The following is a 15,352-nucleotide window of genomic DNA, read 5'->3' as shown; positions in this document are numbered from 1 at the left end:
TATTTTAGTTGGGATACTTTCTTTTTTTTATTCCAAGCTTTTTATTTTTTATAAATATATCAGATCAAAGTGTGAACAGTGTGACATCTGGGTGTCATACATTCTAATACAGATAAAACTAATAAAGTTAATCATAATTATTACATTCAATCAACTGATACATTTCTAGTAAATATTATGTGTTTGTCTTAGATTATAATCTATCATTGTTCAGTTATTCCACGTTTTCTCTTGTTATTACTTTTATTTTATTATATAAAATGTATACATTTATATTCCCCCTTCTCTTATTTCTATCACCTATTGTAGCTTTTAATCATATCACCCTTTATTAAAAGACTTTTCCTCACCTACCTAAAAAAGAGAGAAAAGAAAAGAGAGAGAAAGAGAAAGAAAGAGAGAAGCAAATCAGAACAGCAACATAAAAGAAATCATTCCTCCATCATCTCTTGCATGTCTCCATACTTTTAATTGCTATGCTTTAAGAGAAAGAAAGGGAGAAGGAAAAGCAAATCAAAACAACAATTTAAAAAATAATCATCATCTATCCATCGTCCCTTGCCCGCTTCAATACTTTTGCTATGCCTTCCAAGTGCCTCTCTTAGATCTTTAACTCAGTCTATGTTTGTTTCTTGGATGTTCAATCTACATATTCCTCCTCTCCTCTTCCACTGCCTAATTTCTAAGATTTCTACCCAGACCCCTGTCTATGGTTGGGAAACTTCCAAGTGCCCTGTGGACTCCTTGGCCATTGCTCTGTGGAGTAGCATTAGTCGGCTTGTGGCTGGACTTCATTAGGACAGTTCTGGGTTTTTGGTGAAGGGAGTTGCAGAGAACCATTAATAAACCCACTAAACCACCATTAAGTGTGTGTGCGCATGAGTGGGGCAGCACACTTTGGTGCAATGCCTAGTGCAGGGAGAATGGTCACTGAGGCAGCATGTTGTTCTAAAAACAAGGATACAAATTTCAGCTTTATCTCTGCTAATTCAGACGCCCTCTGAATGCCTTTGCTGCAGCTCGGAAGGGTCGTTCGTGTTAATTCATTTCTGAGCATACAATCTTCTCACTTGTCCAGATACATTACCTGGACAGGCAGCAAATACATATCTTCTTCTTCTTCTTTTTTTTTTGCACAGATAAGACGGACAGTCATTCAGAAATAGCCTTTGATTTTAATTAAAATTGATTTTTTAATATTATACCACCTGAAAGTTGAATGAGCTCCATATAGAAAAAGTGAAGTGTGACTGTAATAAATAAATGAAGATTCAGCCAGTGCAACAAAAGCCAGGCCAACACTTTTGAACTAGTTCTTAACTGGACCATTAACTTCCATTTTTGAAAAACATTCCCTCTCGTAAGTTCAGAGGAGCAAATGATTTTCCTTCAACTTCTTGCCCGGTGGATGGTTTGGCTTAATTTTTAGAAGCTGCTTCCCTGCCTCCAGGCCTGTCCTGGTCATGTTATTATGGGTTTTGGAAACTGATTTGGGTCGGTCTTCCCTTCATACAAATCCTCTTGTCTTTCATTTTCAAATAAGACAATCTCACTTTCTTGGTCAAGTCGGCCCTGGGGTCAGTTCAGTGGCGGGATTCAAATTATTTAACAACCGGTTCTCTGCCCTAATGACCAGCTGGGTAAACATGGCTCGGGGATCATGTGACTGGGTGGGCATGGCGAACTCAATATCACTCATGTCAATGGGCGCATGTGACTGGGTGGGCATGGCGAACTCAATATCACTCATGTCGATGGGCGCTTTGCCTTAGCTGCTATAATGTAATAAAGGTTATCCAGAGAGGCAGTTTCTGTAAGCAGGGCAATAAAAATGAGGCTAGAAACCACACCAGAATGTTTCCTTCCTGCCTTCCTTACAGGATTAGCCCTCTAAAATGGAAAAAAACAAAAGGAGATTTCTTCCAACAACCGGTTCTCCCAACTGTTTAGAACAGTGTTTCTCAACCTTGGCAACTTGAAGATGTCCGGACTTCAACTCCCAGAATTCCCCAGCCAGCAAATGCTGGCTGGGGAATTCTGGGAGTTGAAGTCCAGACATCTTCAAGTTGCCAAGGTTGAGAAACACTGGTTTAGAAAGTTAACAAGTGGTTCTCCCGAATAGGTGGGAACCGGCTGAATCCCACTACTGGGTGAGTTTTGTACTCCACCTTTACCCATTTTATAGTGCTGCAGATGGCAATAATAGAATTATCCAGCCAGTGCAAAACTGAAAGAGAACCTGCTCTTGAAATTGCTTTCAATGGAGAATAACATTTCCATGGGATTCTGCTGACAGCAATGAAATGCTCCTGCATGTATTTAGTGTTCAGAATGAAGGAACGAAGTCTTCTCCATGTCCTCTGAATCAGAATAGAGCTGGAAGGGTCCTTGGAGGTCTTCTAGTCCAGCCCTCTGCTCAAGCAGGAGACCCTATATCATTTCAGACAAGTGACTGTCCAGTCTCTTCTTAAAATCCTCCAGTGATGAAGCACCCACAACTTCTGAAGGCAACTTCTGTTCCACTGGTTCATTGTCCTCCCTATTAGGACGTTTCTCCTTAGTTCTAAGTTGCTTCCGTCCTTGATTAGTTTCCATCCATTATTTCTCATCCTGCACTCTGGTGCTTCAGAAAATAAATTGATCTCCTCTTCTTTGTGGCAGCCCCTCAAATACTGCAGCACTGCTATCATGTCACCCCCATCTTTGTTTTCCCTAGACTAGACATCGCGTTCTTCTTATGTTTTAGTCTCCAGGCCTTTCATCATCTTAGTTCTTCTTCTCTGGACTTTTTCCAAAGTCTCAACCTCTTTTTTGTAATGTGGTGACCAAAACTGGATGCAGGATTTCAGGTGTGGCCTTAACTAAGTCTTTATGAAGGTCCCACCCTTGCAGACGGAAAGCCCGCCCATACATCATATCAGATGATCAATAATGTCAATCGTCAATAATTGATATTGTTGATAATATCAATAATGGGTGGAAACTGACCAGTGGTGGGTTCCGGATCCAGGTGCAACTGGTACGGTGCAACAGTGCCGGGCATCCACCACATGAATGCATGCATGCATACTTACTGCCCGCGACACTCTGCGATGACTCCGTGACGCTCCAGCTGCTCGGCGGAGCGTCGCGCAGGCGCTGTATGCTCTGAGCGCGTGCACGGAAGCCCCGAAAACCTCAAATACTGGTAACGAGTGCAGGCCGGCAGGTGGACCCTCCAGAGCACCGTACCGGAACGGTACCTGGTGATTACGGCAGGCACCGGTACGCCCGTACCTGGGCGTACCCATCGTAACCCACTACTGAAACTGACCAGGAGAGATTCAAGCTAGAAATAAGGCAGAACGTTCTGACAGTGAGAACGATCTACCAATGGAACAGAGGTTGCTTTCAGAGGTTGTGGGAGCTTCATCACTTAAGACTTTCAAGAAGAGACTGGACTGCCATCGGTCAGAAATGGTGTAAGGTCTCCTGCTTTGGAAGGGGCTAGTTGGACTAGATCAGTGGTCTCCAACCTTGGCAACTTTAAAACTTGTGGACTTCAACTCCCAGAGTTCCTCAGCCAGCTTTGCTGGCTGAGGAACTCTGGGAGTTGAAATCCACAGGTCTTAAAGTTGCCAAGGTTGGAGACCACTGGACTAGATGACCTACAAGGTCCCTTCCAACTCTGTTAATGTCTAAAGCTAACAGTCAAGGTGGAGTTTGCTTGTTGCTCTATTCAGTGAGGGTGTAGCGGAGAGGGCGGAGGAATGTCCTGTCTTTTGCTGTGCAGCCATCTCTCTGATGGCCCACAGTAGCCTCATTTTGATCCCACACAAGACTTCCCTGGAGCTTTTTCTGGTTGAGAAGTGTAGGAAGTTTTGGATGATAGAAAGAAAGTCTTTTATATGGTATTTGGCTCACCTTTTCTCTCTCTTTCTTTGGACAACATTTTTTTTCTTTTTTTGTTGTTCTTGTTAGTGCTGGACATATGTTTTGGTTTTGTTTTGCTTGTTTTTCTGTCTTGTGTTTTGCCTCTTATGATAAAACAAAATAAATATACAGTACATAACAAGACAGAAAGAGAGCAACCCCAGTAGTTGTTCTGCCCCTGCTGGCAGAGCACTAGCAATAGCACTTAGACTTATATACTGCTTCATAATGCTTTGCAGCTCTCTCTAAGCAGTTTACAGAGTCAGCCTATTTGCCCCCAACAATCTGGGTCCTCATTTTACCCACCTCAGAAGGATGGAAGGCTGAGCCAACCGGAAGGAAGGAAGGAAGGAAGGAAGGAAGGAAGGAAGGAAGGAAGGAAGGAAGGCAGGAAGGGAGGGAGGGAGGGCAATAGCACTTAGACTTGTATACTGCTTCATGATGCTTTGCAGCCCTCTCTAAGCAGTTTACAGAGTCAACCTATTTGCCCCCAACAATCTGGATCCTGATTTTACCCACTTCAGAAGGATGGAAGGCTGAGTCAACCTTGAGCCTGGTGAGATTCGAACTGCCAAATTGAAGGCAGCTGGCAATCAGGAGAAGTAGCCTAAAGTACTGCACTCTAACCACTGCACCACCACAGACCATTAAAATACCACCAGGATACATGCTCCCACGGCCTGGGATCAGATAAAAAGAGAGGAAGGATTCTTGTGCAGGGGGGAAAAACTTGAGGCTGGCTTTTAGTACAGAACGAAGCTCACTTCTTGTCAGGTATGAAGCAAGAGTCTGCAGAAGATTTTTCTCCGAAACTAAGGGTGGAATGTCAAGGCTAGTCACCTGAACGAGGTGTTGCTAATTCTCCGCTCATTGCCTTTTTTGCTTCCGAGAACAGAAAGTGTTTTGTATATGACGAGCTATGAGTAATGTTTGCAGCTGCTCTTCTTCTCACCTGTTTAAAGAGAGCTCACTGCCTTTCGCTCAGTGGGCTGCGAAAGCTCCGTTAATCAGGCCATTGCTGAGCTGTTCAGTGCCACCAGCATTCATCAGATAAGGGCAGGGGGCTTTCTCCCCCCCTGCTCCCCATTTGTTCCTTTGATATCCTAAAAGCTGCCGTGATAACCCATACTTTTTTAATCAAAAAGATCTATGGAAGACTTCCACTGCTTTGATTACCGCAATGAGTTTATATTGTGATTACCGGGTGCTGGTTTTCTCTCTGCAATTAATTTATAGAGAGAATGTTATTTGCTAGACAGGCCATCAAAGATTTCATGAAGTAGGAGAATTCATTTGCTATAGAAAAAAAGAAACTGACTAGCAGAGGGGTCTCCAATCTTGGCAACTTTAAGAGTTGTGGACTTCAACTCCCAGAATTCCTCAGCCAGCACAGCTCTTAAATTGCAATTTTAAAAAGCTTTTCAGAGAAAGAAAGGTCTAAAACAGAAGGAGGAAACTTTCAGGTTGTTTTTTTTTTTGAGCCATTTGAAGCACATATTCATAGAACCATCACAAACTCTTTCAGCATTCCTCAATCAAGTGGATCAGTACAAGGCCATAGAATGCTTCGGATGCTGTCAGCCAGACAATGTCAGCTGGCGGTTCCCCGGAGGAGGGCCTTCTCTGTGGCTGCTCCGACCCTTTGGAATGAGCTACCCCCAGAGATCCAGATCTTGCCCACTCTCATGGCCTTCAGAAAAGCTGTTAAAACCTGGCTATTCCAGCAGGCCTGGGGCTGTTGACTTCACTGTTAGGGTCCAGCCCCGATCAGATTGAGTGCATGTGTGATGTTTTTAAATTTGTCTTCCTTTATTTTTATTATTTCTTTTTTCTTTGTAAGCTGCCCGGAGTCCTTCGGGATTGGGCGGCCTATAAATCATGCAATTAGAATTAGATTAGATTAGAACCTTGAAAAAAAAGTGTGGTATCTATTGGATCGTTTTGGAAAAGGCCCAGTTGATTTCATGTCTCCAGGCTGACCACTTTGGAGCTAAGATTTACCTACAATGAATGCTGATTGTTCTGAAGAGCTCCTGAATTTTAGTTCCTCTCTGACCCTGGGCTCTGAAGCTGTTTTACTGCTGCTGTCCAAGGAGCTGCCCTCACTAAACTACGAAATGGTCTATTGGTGCCATAGAGAGATCTACATATTGTTAGCCCTGCCTCTCTGCTCAAACCTTTAACTAAGAACGATGCTAACTACATGTAGTCAGAAAGGTATAGTTGACTAAAGATCAAGCAGAACACAGTTAAAGCAAAGAGAGATCTGAGTTTCCCAAATGTATTTCCCTCTTCCCAAGATTCTCCCTGCCTTTGGTGTCTGGTTGTCCAATCATTCAACCAGGTGTTGCAGGAATGGCCGTCTTTAGTATGCGGCTATGTTCCTTCCCAGACAATTGTCCTTGAAGTTGTATCTCAAGCCAGTGCAGTGAATAGTGAAGCCTTCTTCCTCCTTCCCATTAACCCCCCCCCCTGAGTTCATGACAGACTGGCATCAATCAAAAGTACAACACAGGTGTGAAGTGGCAGTCCTGGCAGATATTACCATGTTTCATTTGATTTTTGAGCAAATTCCATTTTAAAAAAATACACCCCCCCCCCCAAGTATACACTTTATGGTACTATACTACATTTCTTAATTTATAGTATTCACTATGCAACTTTCCCAAAGATGTATTCATGTTACACATTCACTGTTTTTACTGGTATTATACAAAGAGAAGCCCTCAGTTTTTCAAAGGTAGGAGATTTACAACAGGTTTCAGGAAAGAAAGAATAAAGAGAGATAAGGTATATGATAGTGGAAAATAAAATCCCTCTCTCCCCACTCCCTATCTCCCCCTCTCTCTTTCTCTCTCCCTCCCCCTCTCCTTCCCTCCCTCCATGTCTCTCCCTCCCTCCCTCTCTCTCTCTCCCTCCCCCTCTCTCCCTCCCTCCCCCTCTCTCTTTCTCCCTCCCTCTCCCCCCCCTCTCTCCCCTCTCTATCTCTCCCTCCCTCTCTTCCCCTCTATCTCCCTCCCTCTCTCCCTCCCTCCCTCCCTCTCTCTCTGTGCATTGCAGCATGTGTCGATGTAAATAATATAAATTATTATTTATTTCTGCTCTCACATAGCAACTTAGGGATGAAAAACTTAAAACATCCCTGTGGAACAAGGATAAATTCCAAACGAAACCAGTGGCTATGCAGAAATGGGAATATTTTGAGGGCACTTCGAATGAAGGCCTTCACTGTGCTAAACCTTTTTTTCTTTTTTGCCATCGATGGGATGAACAGCTGCGTTGTAGAAGTGCTCCTCCTCTTCTTCCCCCTCCTCCTCCTCCTCCTCCTCCTCCTCCTCCTCCTCCTCCTCCTCCTCCTCTTCTTCTTCTTCTTCTTCTTCTTCTTCTTCTTCTTCTTCTTCTTCTTCTTCTTCTTCTTCTTCTTCTTCTTGCCTTCCTATGACAGTCACGTTTTGTCTTTAACCAGACATGAATTGAGGCTTCAAGAGCCCAGGAAGAGTTAAAAGGAAAGCAGCCCTTGGACCCTCCTGGCTCCCCTCTTTTCTGTGGCAGGCATGACTCTTCTGAAGAGCTGTCAAGCCAGACAGCTTTGCAGGGCTGCTCAGGTGCCGGAGTGGCCTCCCTCGGTGGCTGCCCATGTTTTCTGGCTGACAGCCCCAAGATAGCAATCAAAATGAATCACTCAGCAAATGAGACACGTTTTGGCTCTGCATTTCCAAATGTGACAGTCAGGTTTGTTTCCTCTTTCAGCAGCATTTGAGGTCTTTCTGGCGCTCAGGCTGGTGTCAAGGAAGAGCTTGACAAGGAGGGGGGAGTTCCCCAAAGTTAAGCAGAGAGCGAGCGTGTGCAGAAATAAAACTTTCTCAGCCAAATTGCAAAATTGGGCTTGAGTGTGTTGCCTTTTTTTTTTTTAACTCTTAAGAATTCTTTACTTAAGATAACCGATCCTCAGCTTCCAGGTGGGGTGGTGTCACTTAATGACTGCCATCTTTGCTTTATGACTGCCCCATTCACTTAACAACCATCACCAAAAGGTCGTAAAATCAGGCTGGTCGTGTGATGGCCTGCTTTACAATTGTCATGACTTATAATCATAATTGCCAGGCTCGATTATGATCATACGTTAAGAAACAGCTCTTTTGGAACTGTGTCCTATCGACCGTCCCTTTCCCTCCTAGTCATAACTGAAGCAAAGGAGACTGTTGAAAGTCCTAAATTGTTGAATGGATGCAAGGAAGAAGTATATTTATAGTGGAGAATAATCTCTCTCTCTCTCTTGCTCTCTCTTTCTTTCTTTTTCCTCTCTCATTTTCCTCTCTCTCTTTCTTTCTCTCTCCCCCCATCTCTCTCTTTTTTTCTCTTTCTCTTTTTTCTCTTTCTCATTTTTCTCTCTTTATTCTCTCTCTTTTTTTACTTTTTCTCTTTTTTCTCTCTCTCATTTCTCTCTTCCTCTCCCCCTCTCTTTTTCTCTCTCTTTCTCTTTCCCCCCTCTCTCTTTTTTCTCTTTTTTCTCGCTCTCTCATTTTTCTCTCTTTCTCTCTCCATCTCTCTTTTTCTCTCCCCCCTCTCTTTCTCTCTTTTTTTCTCTTTCTCTCTCTTTTTTCTCTTTCTCATTTTTCTCTCTCTCTTTCTCTCTCTTTATTCTCTCTCTTTCTCTCTTTTCACTTTTTCTCTCTTTTTTCTCTCTCTCTTTCTCTCTCCCCCCTCTCTTTTTTCACTTTTTTTCTCTTTTCTCTCTCTCTCTTTTTCTTTCTCTCTCTCCCCCCTCTCTCTCTCTGTGATTGAGTATCTGTCTTTGTCTCTCTGTCTGTCTGTCTGTCTGTGTGTGTGTGTGTGTGTGTGTGTACGTAATCCAGGCAAGACTGAGATCTTATAGAGGCCTAATCCAGAGTTGAGCATATAACCTGCTTGAACGTGGTGGAACTGATCTCTCTGCCATTTTTCAATAATAGTTCTGAAAGTACAACTTCTCCACCCATCTGGATAAACCTAAGCTGGGCAATATTAGCACAACTCATCCATAAAAAATACACTATTAGTAACTAGTGGAAGAAATGTAAAGGGCTGCCTCTCAAGTCTATCTGCCAGGGACTGCATGAACACATCCATGTGGATTTCTGAGCAGCCCTTCAGAAGTTCTTTTCCATTGTCCTTTTCTTGCATCAGAAAAGGTTTTTTTTTTTATTGCCAGTCTAGCCCATTATTTCCTTGGTCTCCCAGCTAAGTAATAGCCACATCCAGCCTTGTTTAGTTTTATTGAGTTCTGCCAAGGCTACCTATATGCTGCCCAAAAGCTATTCCTTCTTTTAAAAAGTAATGTTTTTCTCTCTGTATGACTCCTTTAACTGGGTCTGTTTAGCCTAAAAAAAGAGATGACTAAGTGGAGGCATGATCACAGTCTTTGAATATAGAATAACAGAGTTGGAAGGGACCATGGAGGTCTTCCAGTCCAACTCTCTGCTCAGGCAGGAAACTCTATAACTTTTCAGACAAATAATTATCCAGTCTCTTCTTAAAAACTTCCAGTGTTGGAGCATTCACAACTTCTGGAGGCAAGTTGTTCCATTGGTTCATTGTTCTCACTGTCAGGAAACTTCTCCTTAGTTCTAGGTTGCTTCTCTCCTTGATTAGTTTCCACCCATTGCTTCTAGTCCTGCTCTCAGGTGCTTTGGAGAATAGCTTGATCCCTCTTTTTTGGGGGGCAGCCCCTGAGATATTGGAATACTGAATCTCTGAAAGGCGTTGAATTATTCCCCTTAGATTCTGTGGGATGAGTAGGTCAGGAACAAATGGATGGAAGCTTTGTAGTAGAAGATCCAAACTTGTGACAAGGATGTTGAGTGGAAGATTAAGTGGTGAAACTGGTGGTTTTCAAAAAAGGCTGCCAGCCATTTGTCTCAGGTGGTGGGAGGATTTCTGCCCTAGTTGAACCTAAAGTCCCCCAAGGTCGCCTTTTTAAGTTTTCTCACATCATTTTAAATGTGAGAAAACAAAACACTTGCTGTTTATGTTGTAATTGGATTAAGTTCTTTTGAACTCTAGTGGCCTAGTGAGTTCTTATTTCACCACATATTATTCTTTTATTGGGTTTCCACAATTGTTTTTCCTCGCGTTAATCATAGACGGATGAGAAAATACAGTGACAACAGTGACAAAAACTCTTGTATCGTAATTGCTTATGCTAAATATGAGAGTGAAACTAAGTCATTTGTTCAGTTGTCTCATTCTTCTAAAAAATGACTGTGAGAACGATAACTTAACATTTCTTAAAATAGAAAAATCCTTATAAAGGCTGGAAAATCTGAAGATGACAAAATAAGCAGAATGGAAAAAAGTTAACTACAGAAAGAATGCTAATTCATTTTTTTCCAGGACGGGCTGAAAATGCTATCACACATATTTTGAAATGTCTTTGATCTTTTGACCATTTAAAAGCTCCACAAATCCATTCCGGCAAAATATGGCAACATGTCAGGATGCTCGTTACTGTTCACAAGAATAATCCCAATAAGCTTTAAAGAAATGTGAGAATGATACCATGCTGATATAATTGGGACTGAAGATTTCACTTATAAGTGTGTTCCATTTCTAGAGAATCGTTTTTATCAGTCTGTAGGATGGAGTGAAAGGCTGATGTTACATCCATCACTCCTCTAAAGCCAGCAAGCCTTTAGAGAGCAGGATGAAAATGGCTCTGAAATTTGCAGCTAATCATTTTGGGGGTGATTTCAGCAATATATCAGAAGCTGGCAGAAAATCTAAAAGAGTCCCTGGGGAACCTTTATTGTTGGGTTTTGAAATTGTTCTTTTACCTCTCCCACTTAGGACAAATGTTTCCTATCAAATGGTCTAGAATGGGAGTGCTCCTAGCGATCTCTCGGGGACACTCCCTTCCAAATAATCCTGAACAAATCTGTGGAATGTTGAATTTAGTTCAGACTGGTACTTCATCAATAGGCTGGAGGATGCTGTTCTGATAAAAATTATTGAAGATATGAGCCAAGTCCTTAATAATAAAGAAATTCTGAATTTAACAACAGCAGCAAGATTGTTGGTGGCGCAGTACTGGAAGAAGGAAGAAGTGCCTACTATTCAAGAATAGACATTAAAAGTAACAAACTTAGCAGAGATGGCTAAAATATCAGCATAGCTCAAAGACCATTCAGATGAGAAATACAAGTTGGAATGGATAAGATGGATTGATTATATTCAAAATAAATATGGGACTAAGAAATTTCAGTTAGCTTATGAATGAATGAACAAGGAATGTTACAATTTATCTAAAGTTAGCTTTACAAAAGGGGAGTTAAAGTACAAGCGAAGGTACGATGCTAAAGTTAGTTAGTTTATTTTAGTGTATGATTGTTAAATGTTTATACCCTGTGTTTGCTCTGGGAGTTTGTGGGGGGAGGGGATATGGGATTGGGGGGGAGGGGGGAGGGAAGGGGAAAGGTATACAATTCTAAATCTTATTAAAACTTTTTAATAAAAAAAATAATGAAGAAATTCAGCAATTGCAAATGCTAAGCATTAAATCCTTTGCAGGACAGGCCTGTGGTCCAAATCCTCCATCTCCTTCCCCGACCCCTTTTTCATAACTTCCTGTTTTTCAGAGTAAGAAGGGGTTGGCTCCAATTTGATTATTTTAACAGCCCTGTGTTAGCTTAGGAACTTTGCTTCTGAGCTTCAGTTATCTGACTCTCATATTGCTTCCCTCTGTCTTCTCCTTCTTCCCTGCCTCCTTTGATCCCTGAGTGTCAGCATTCCAAGTAGCATCCAAAAGTACATCAGAGTCCAAGGCAAAAAGTATTGCTCAAAGTTCCAATTTATCAAGAAAGCCATGTTGGCACATCTGGGAAAACCTAAATTCTGAAAGCTTCCTGGTTTTCCCCGCCCAGTTGAAAGTTCAAGATCTTGTCCCCACACCCACAAGTCCATCCCATGGTCCAATCTCTCACTGCCATACTGGCAGTTCTACCCATCCAGTTCCGGTCATTTGCAGAGGTGAAAGGATGCAAAGAGAAAGGATGACCTTGGCTTTCTAAAAAGAATTTTGTTATGGCTACACATCATCTAACTCCATACAACCCCCACTCCCATTTTCTCACAATAGAAAATGCATAGCAGAATAATAGAGAGTGTAGCAGACCAAAGATCCAAAAGAAAAGACGGCTGCAGGCCTGACAGTAAAAGCTTCTCCCCTGTGGAACTGAGAGCCCTGTATCTCTCCCACCATTTCCATTGAGTCTCGACAGCAGTGGGCAAGGTCTCCTCCTTTCCCCCCTCTCATCTGAGAGAACCAGAGAGGAAGAATACCCATTTCCTGGGTGGAGGTTTTCCTTTCCCAGTAGTCTCTGTAAAATGGCTGGGGAATTCTGGAAGTTGAAGTCCACCTCTCTTAAAGTTTGTTCTAAAGAAACTTGGTTCTAAACTTTGCTCTAAAATCTCTTCTTAAGCTTCAGGCAAGGGATTGTAGGAGGAGGCTGGAGTTCCCTCAACCTGCCTTGATAATGGTCCAGCTACTGCCCCCTCCCCAGGCCAGTTGGCTTCCAAGTCAGAGCTGAAGGTTGGCAGGTGCTGGCCAATCAGGCAGCTTGAGTGTGAATGGGTATTGCAAATGGACATAAACCCCGTGGGCTTCATTCAAGTAAGGAAAAAAATATTTCTGATGGTAAGGTCTGGGAGGCAGTGAAAATGTGTAACATTGTTACAAACACAATGAACAATCACCTTTTGTTCATTTGTGGTGGGTTCTCTTTATCTAGTTTTAGGATTGTGTGGAGAACAGATCATGCTTTAGGTCATGTTTATATAGAAACTTTGAACTTTCAAAAGGTTCACAAACTTTTAAACACCATAGTGCCGGTGAAAAGGGGTTCGATTGACCTCTACAATTGAAGGGAACACATGTGGTTCGTTAGACCAGGAGTATCCAAACTTGGGAACTTTAAGACTTATGGACTTCAACTCCCACAATTCCCCAAGGTGGGAGTTGAAGTCCACAAGTCTTAAAGTTCCCAAGTTTGGATAGCCCTGCTTTAGACAATCTTGTTGAGGAAAGGAAGGACAGTAGGTATGCGGAATGATATGTGGTAGGAATCTAACAGCGTCAGGGAGACCTTGTTTTCTAATAAGCTTTTGCAAGATGAGTTGTTCTTTTAACTATTTTCTTTTTATTTGATACACACATGTATTTAAGTTAAGTACAAAACTTAATGGAAACTCTCTCTTCAGGGAAATATCACATTTGTATTTATTTTGTTCTGTGTTTACATCATTATTTCTTCTAAAGAAGCCCATATTAGTATACCTCCTGATAGAAAACTGTTCTGACCCCCTCCTCCGTCCAGTAACAAATGCTGAGATAAGCTTAATTGGAATGTACTTTATTAGCAAGAAACCAAAACCTTGGTGGCTGAAAGCCAAGCATAACAAACAGATAAGGACCTTGGCAGCAACTCAGACAAGCTTTGGCAGCAATCCAGCCTGCCAAGCTAGTTACAAAAGTTCTCCAACTTTTAGTCAATGCGTTGACTTCTGCAAGAGGGGTGTGTGCACAAGCAGTCTTTTTATAGTCTGGAGAGGAGCCTAATGACCACCGGCTGAGTGCAATTATCTCCTGTACTTGCGTAACTGTTCCTGATGCCTAGTAGCTCTTCAGTGCTGGGCATCCAGGAACAACTCACTGCTGGCGTCCGGCCCACTCTCCCTTGTCTCCTCCCCACTGGTTCAAGGCTGAGGTGCATCCTGGTGGCCAACCAGCCTCTGTGCGCACTGTTTGGAGTCGGAACCCTGTCCAGGGTCCTCCACATCCTCCAGAGCCAACTCATAGGGCCCCTCGCTGTTGGAGTCTGGTGGCAGCTCCAACAGCTCCTGCTGGGCCACAACAGAAAATGATTTTTTTTCTTTTAATTTTTTTTTCCTTTAACAAATATTTATTTTATTTCATTTCTTTTTAAAAAAAAAACACAAATATTTCATCATTTGTCAATCATTAAGACATTGAAGTACAATTTTTTTGTGTGTGCCCCTCCCTCCCTCCACCCCCCAACCCCCCTCCTAAGATGAGTTGTTCTTGAGAGATTATTGTGCTGCCTGGAGTTCCTGGAGAAATCTGGATGTCAGGCCTGCAGCCACCTTTTCTTTTGGATCTTTGGCCTGCCACACTTTCTATTATTCTGCTATGCATTTTCTATTGTGGGAAAATGGGAGGGGGGGATTGTACAGAGTTAGATGCTATGTAGCCACAACAAAGTTCTTTCTAGAAAGCCAAGGTCATCCTTTGTCTCTGCACCTGGCTAGAATTGGATGGGTGGAACTGCCAGCGTGGCAGTGGGAGATTGGACCATGGGATGGATTTATGGGTGTGGGGGCAAGATCTTGAACTTTCAACTGGGTGGGGAAAACTGGGAAGCTTTCAGATTCAGGTTTCCCCAGATGTGCCAACATGGCTTTCTTCATAAATTGGAACTTTGAGCAATATTTTGCCTTGGACTCTGATTTACTTTTGGATGCTATTTGGAACCCTGACACTGGAAGCTTCTGGAACAGACATAGGTGGTTAACCTGAGGACGAATGAATGAGCAATGAGCCTATGATCAGGCCGGCTGACTTACTGGCAGTTTATATAGAATAGAATAGAATAGAATAGAATAGAATAGAATAGAATAGAATAGAATAGAATATTCTTCTTGGCCAAGTGTGATTGGACACAGAAGGAATTTGTCTTTGGTGCGTATGCTCTCAGTGTACATAAAAAGACAAGGTACATTCATCGAGAATCCTAAGGTACAACACTTAAGGATAGTCAGAGGGTACAAATAAGCAATCAGGAAACAGTCAATATCAATATAAATCACCTAGCAGTGAAAGTATTGTTCCAAGGTGGAATTTAGTAGTATAGCCCTTATTGTCATTGTACAAAATATATACAGCGAAATTGGAAATTTGTCCTTTCAGTTTCAAAATTGGATCGCATGAGATTGGCTGACAGAAGTGGGAGTTTAGCCTCCAAGAGTTGAAAGAGAGCCTTTCACAAACAGATCATGAACTGAGGACCTCTGTCTGAGACCAGATTACTGGATCAAAAACTGTGAATAAACAGATGGCTGAAGGAACAATCTTTGGAAAGGAGAGAGGTCACAACTGGGTGTGAGATGAACTGCTTAGAGCAGTGTTTCTCAACCTTGGCTACTTGAAGATGTCTGGACTTCAACTCCCAGAATTCCCCAGCCAGCGAATGCATTCGCTGGCTGGGGAATTCTGGGAGTTGAAGTCCAGACATCTTCAAGTAGCCAAGGTTGAGAAACACTGGCTTAGAACAAAGGTCTACCAGGTCCAAAATACTTCCGAGCCTTGGTCAGGGGGTGTTCAGTAATAAAACCCAAGGAAATTGTCCCACAATCGCTTCAGGCAAGGAAAAGAATGAACACGTCTAGT

The 15,352-nt window shown here is 42.5% G+C and overlaps 1 protein-coding gene across 1 annotated transcript in view; it reads left to right on the top strand.

Annotated features, from left to right (window-relative positions):
- CHST8 (carbohydrate sulfotransferase 8) overlaps window positions 1–15,352 on the top strand; it is a 296,462-nt gene that overhangs the window by 119,842 nt on the left and 161,268 nt on the right. The gene's annotated exons all lie outside the window — the stretch shown is intronic.

The sequence above is a fragment of the Thamnophis sirtalis genome, unplaced genomic scaffold, assembly GCF_051295495.1.
Source record: "Thamnophis sirtalis isolate CommonGarterSnake01/CBP01778 unplaced genomic scaffold, rThaSir2_p1.2 scaffold_14, whole genome shotgun sequence".
In the NCBI taxonomy this organism is placed as follows: domain Eukaryota; kingdom Metazoa; phylum Chordata; class Lepidosauria; order Squamata; family Natricidae; genus Thamnophis; species Thamnophis sirtalis.
Note: the sequence above shows the minus strand (reverse complement) of the source record. Positions and strands in the feature narration are given on the sequence as shown.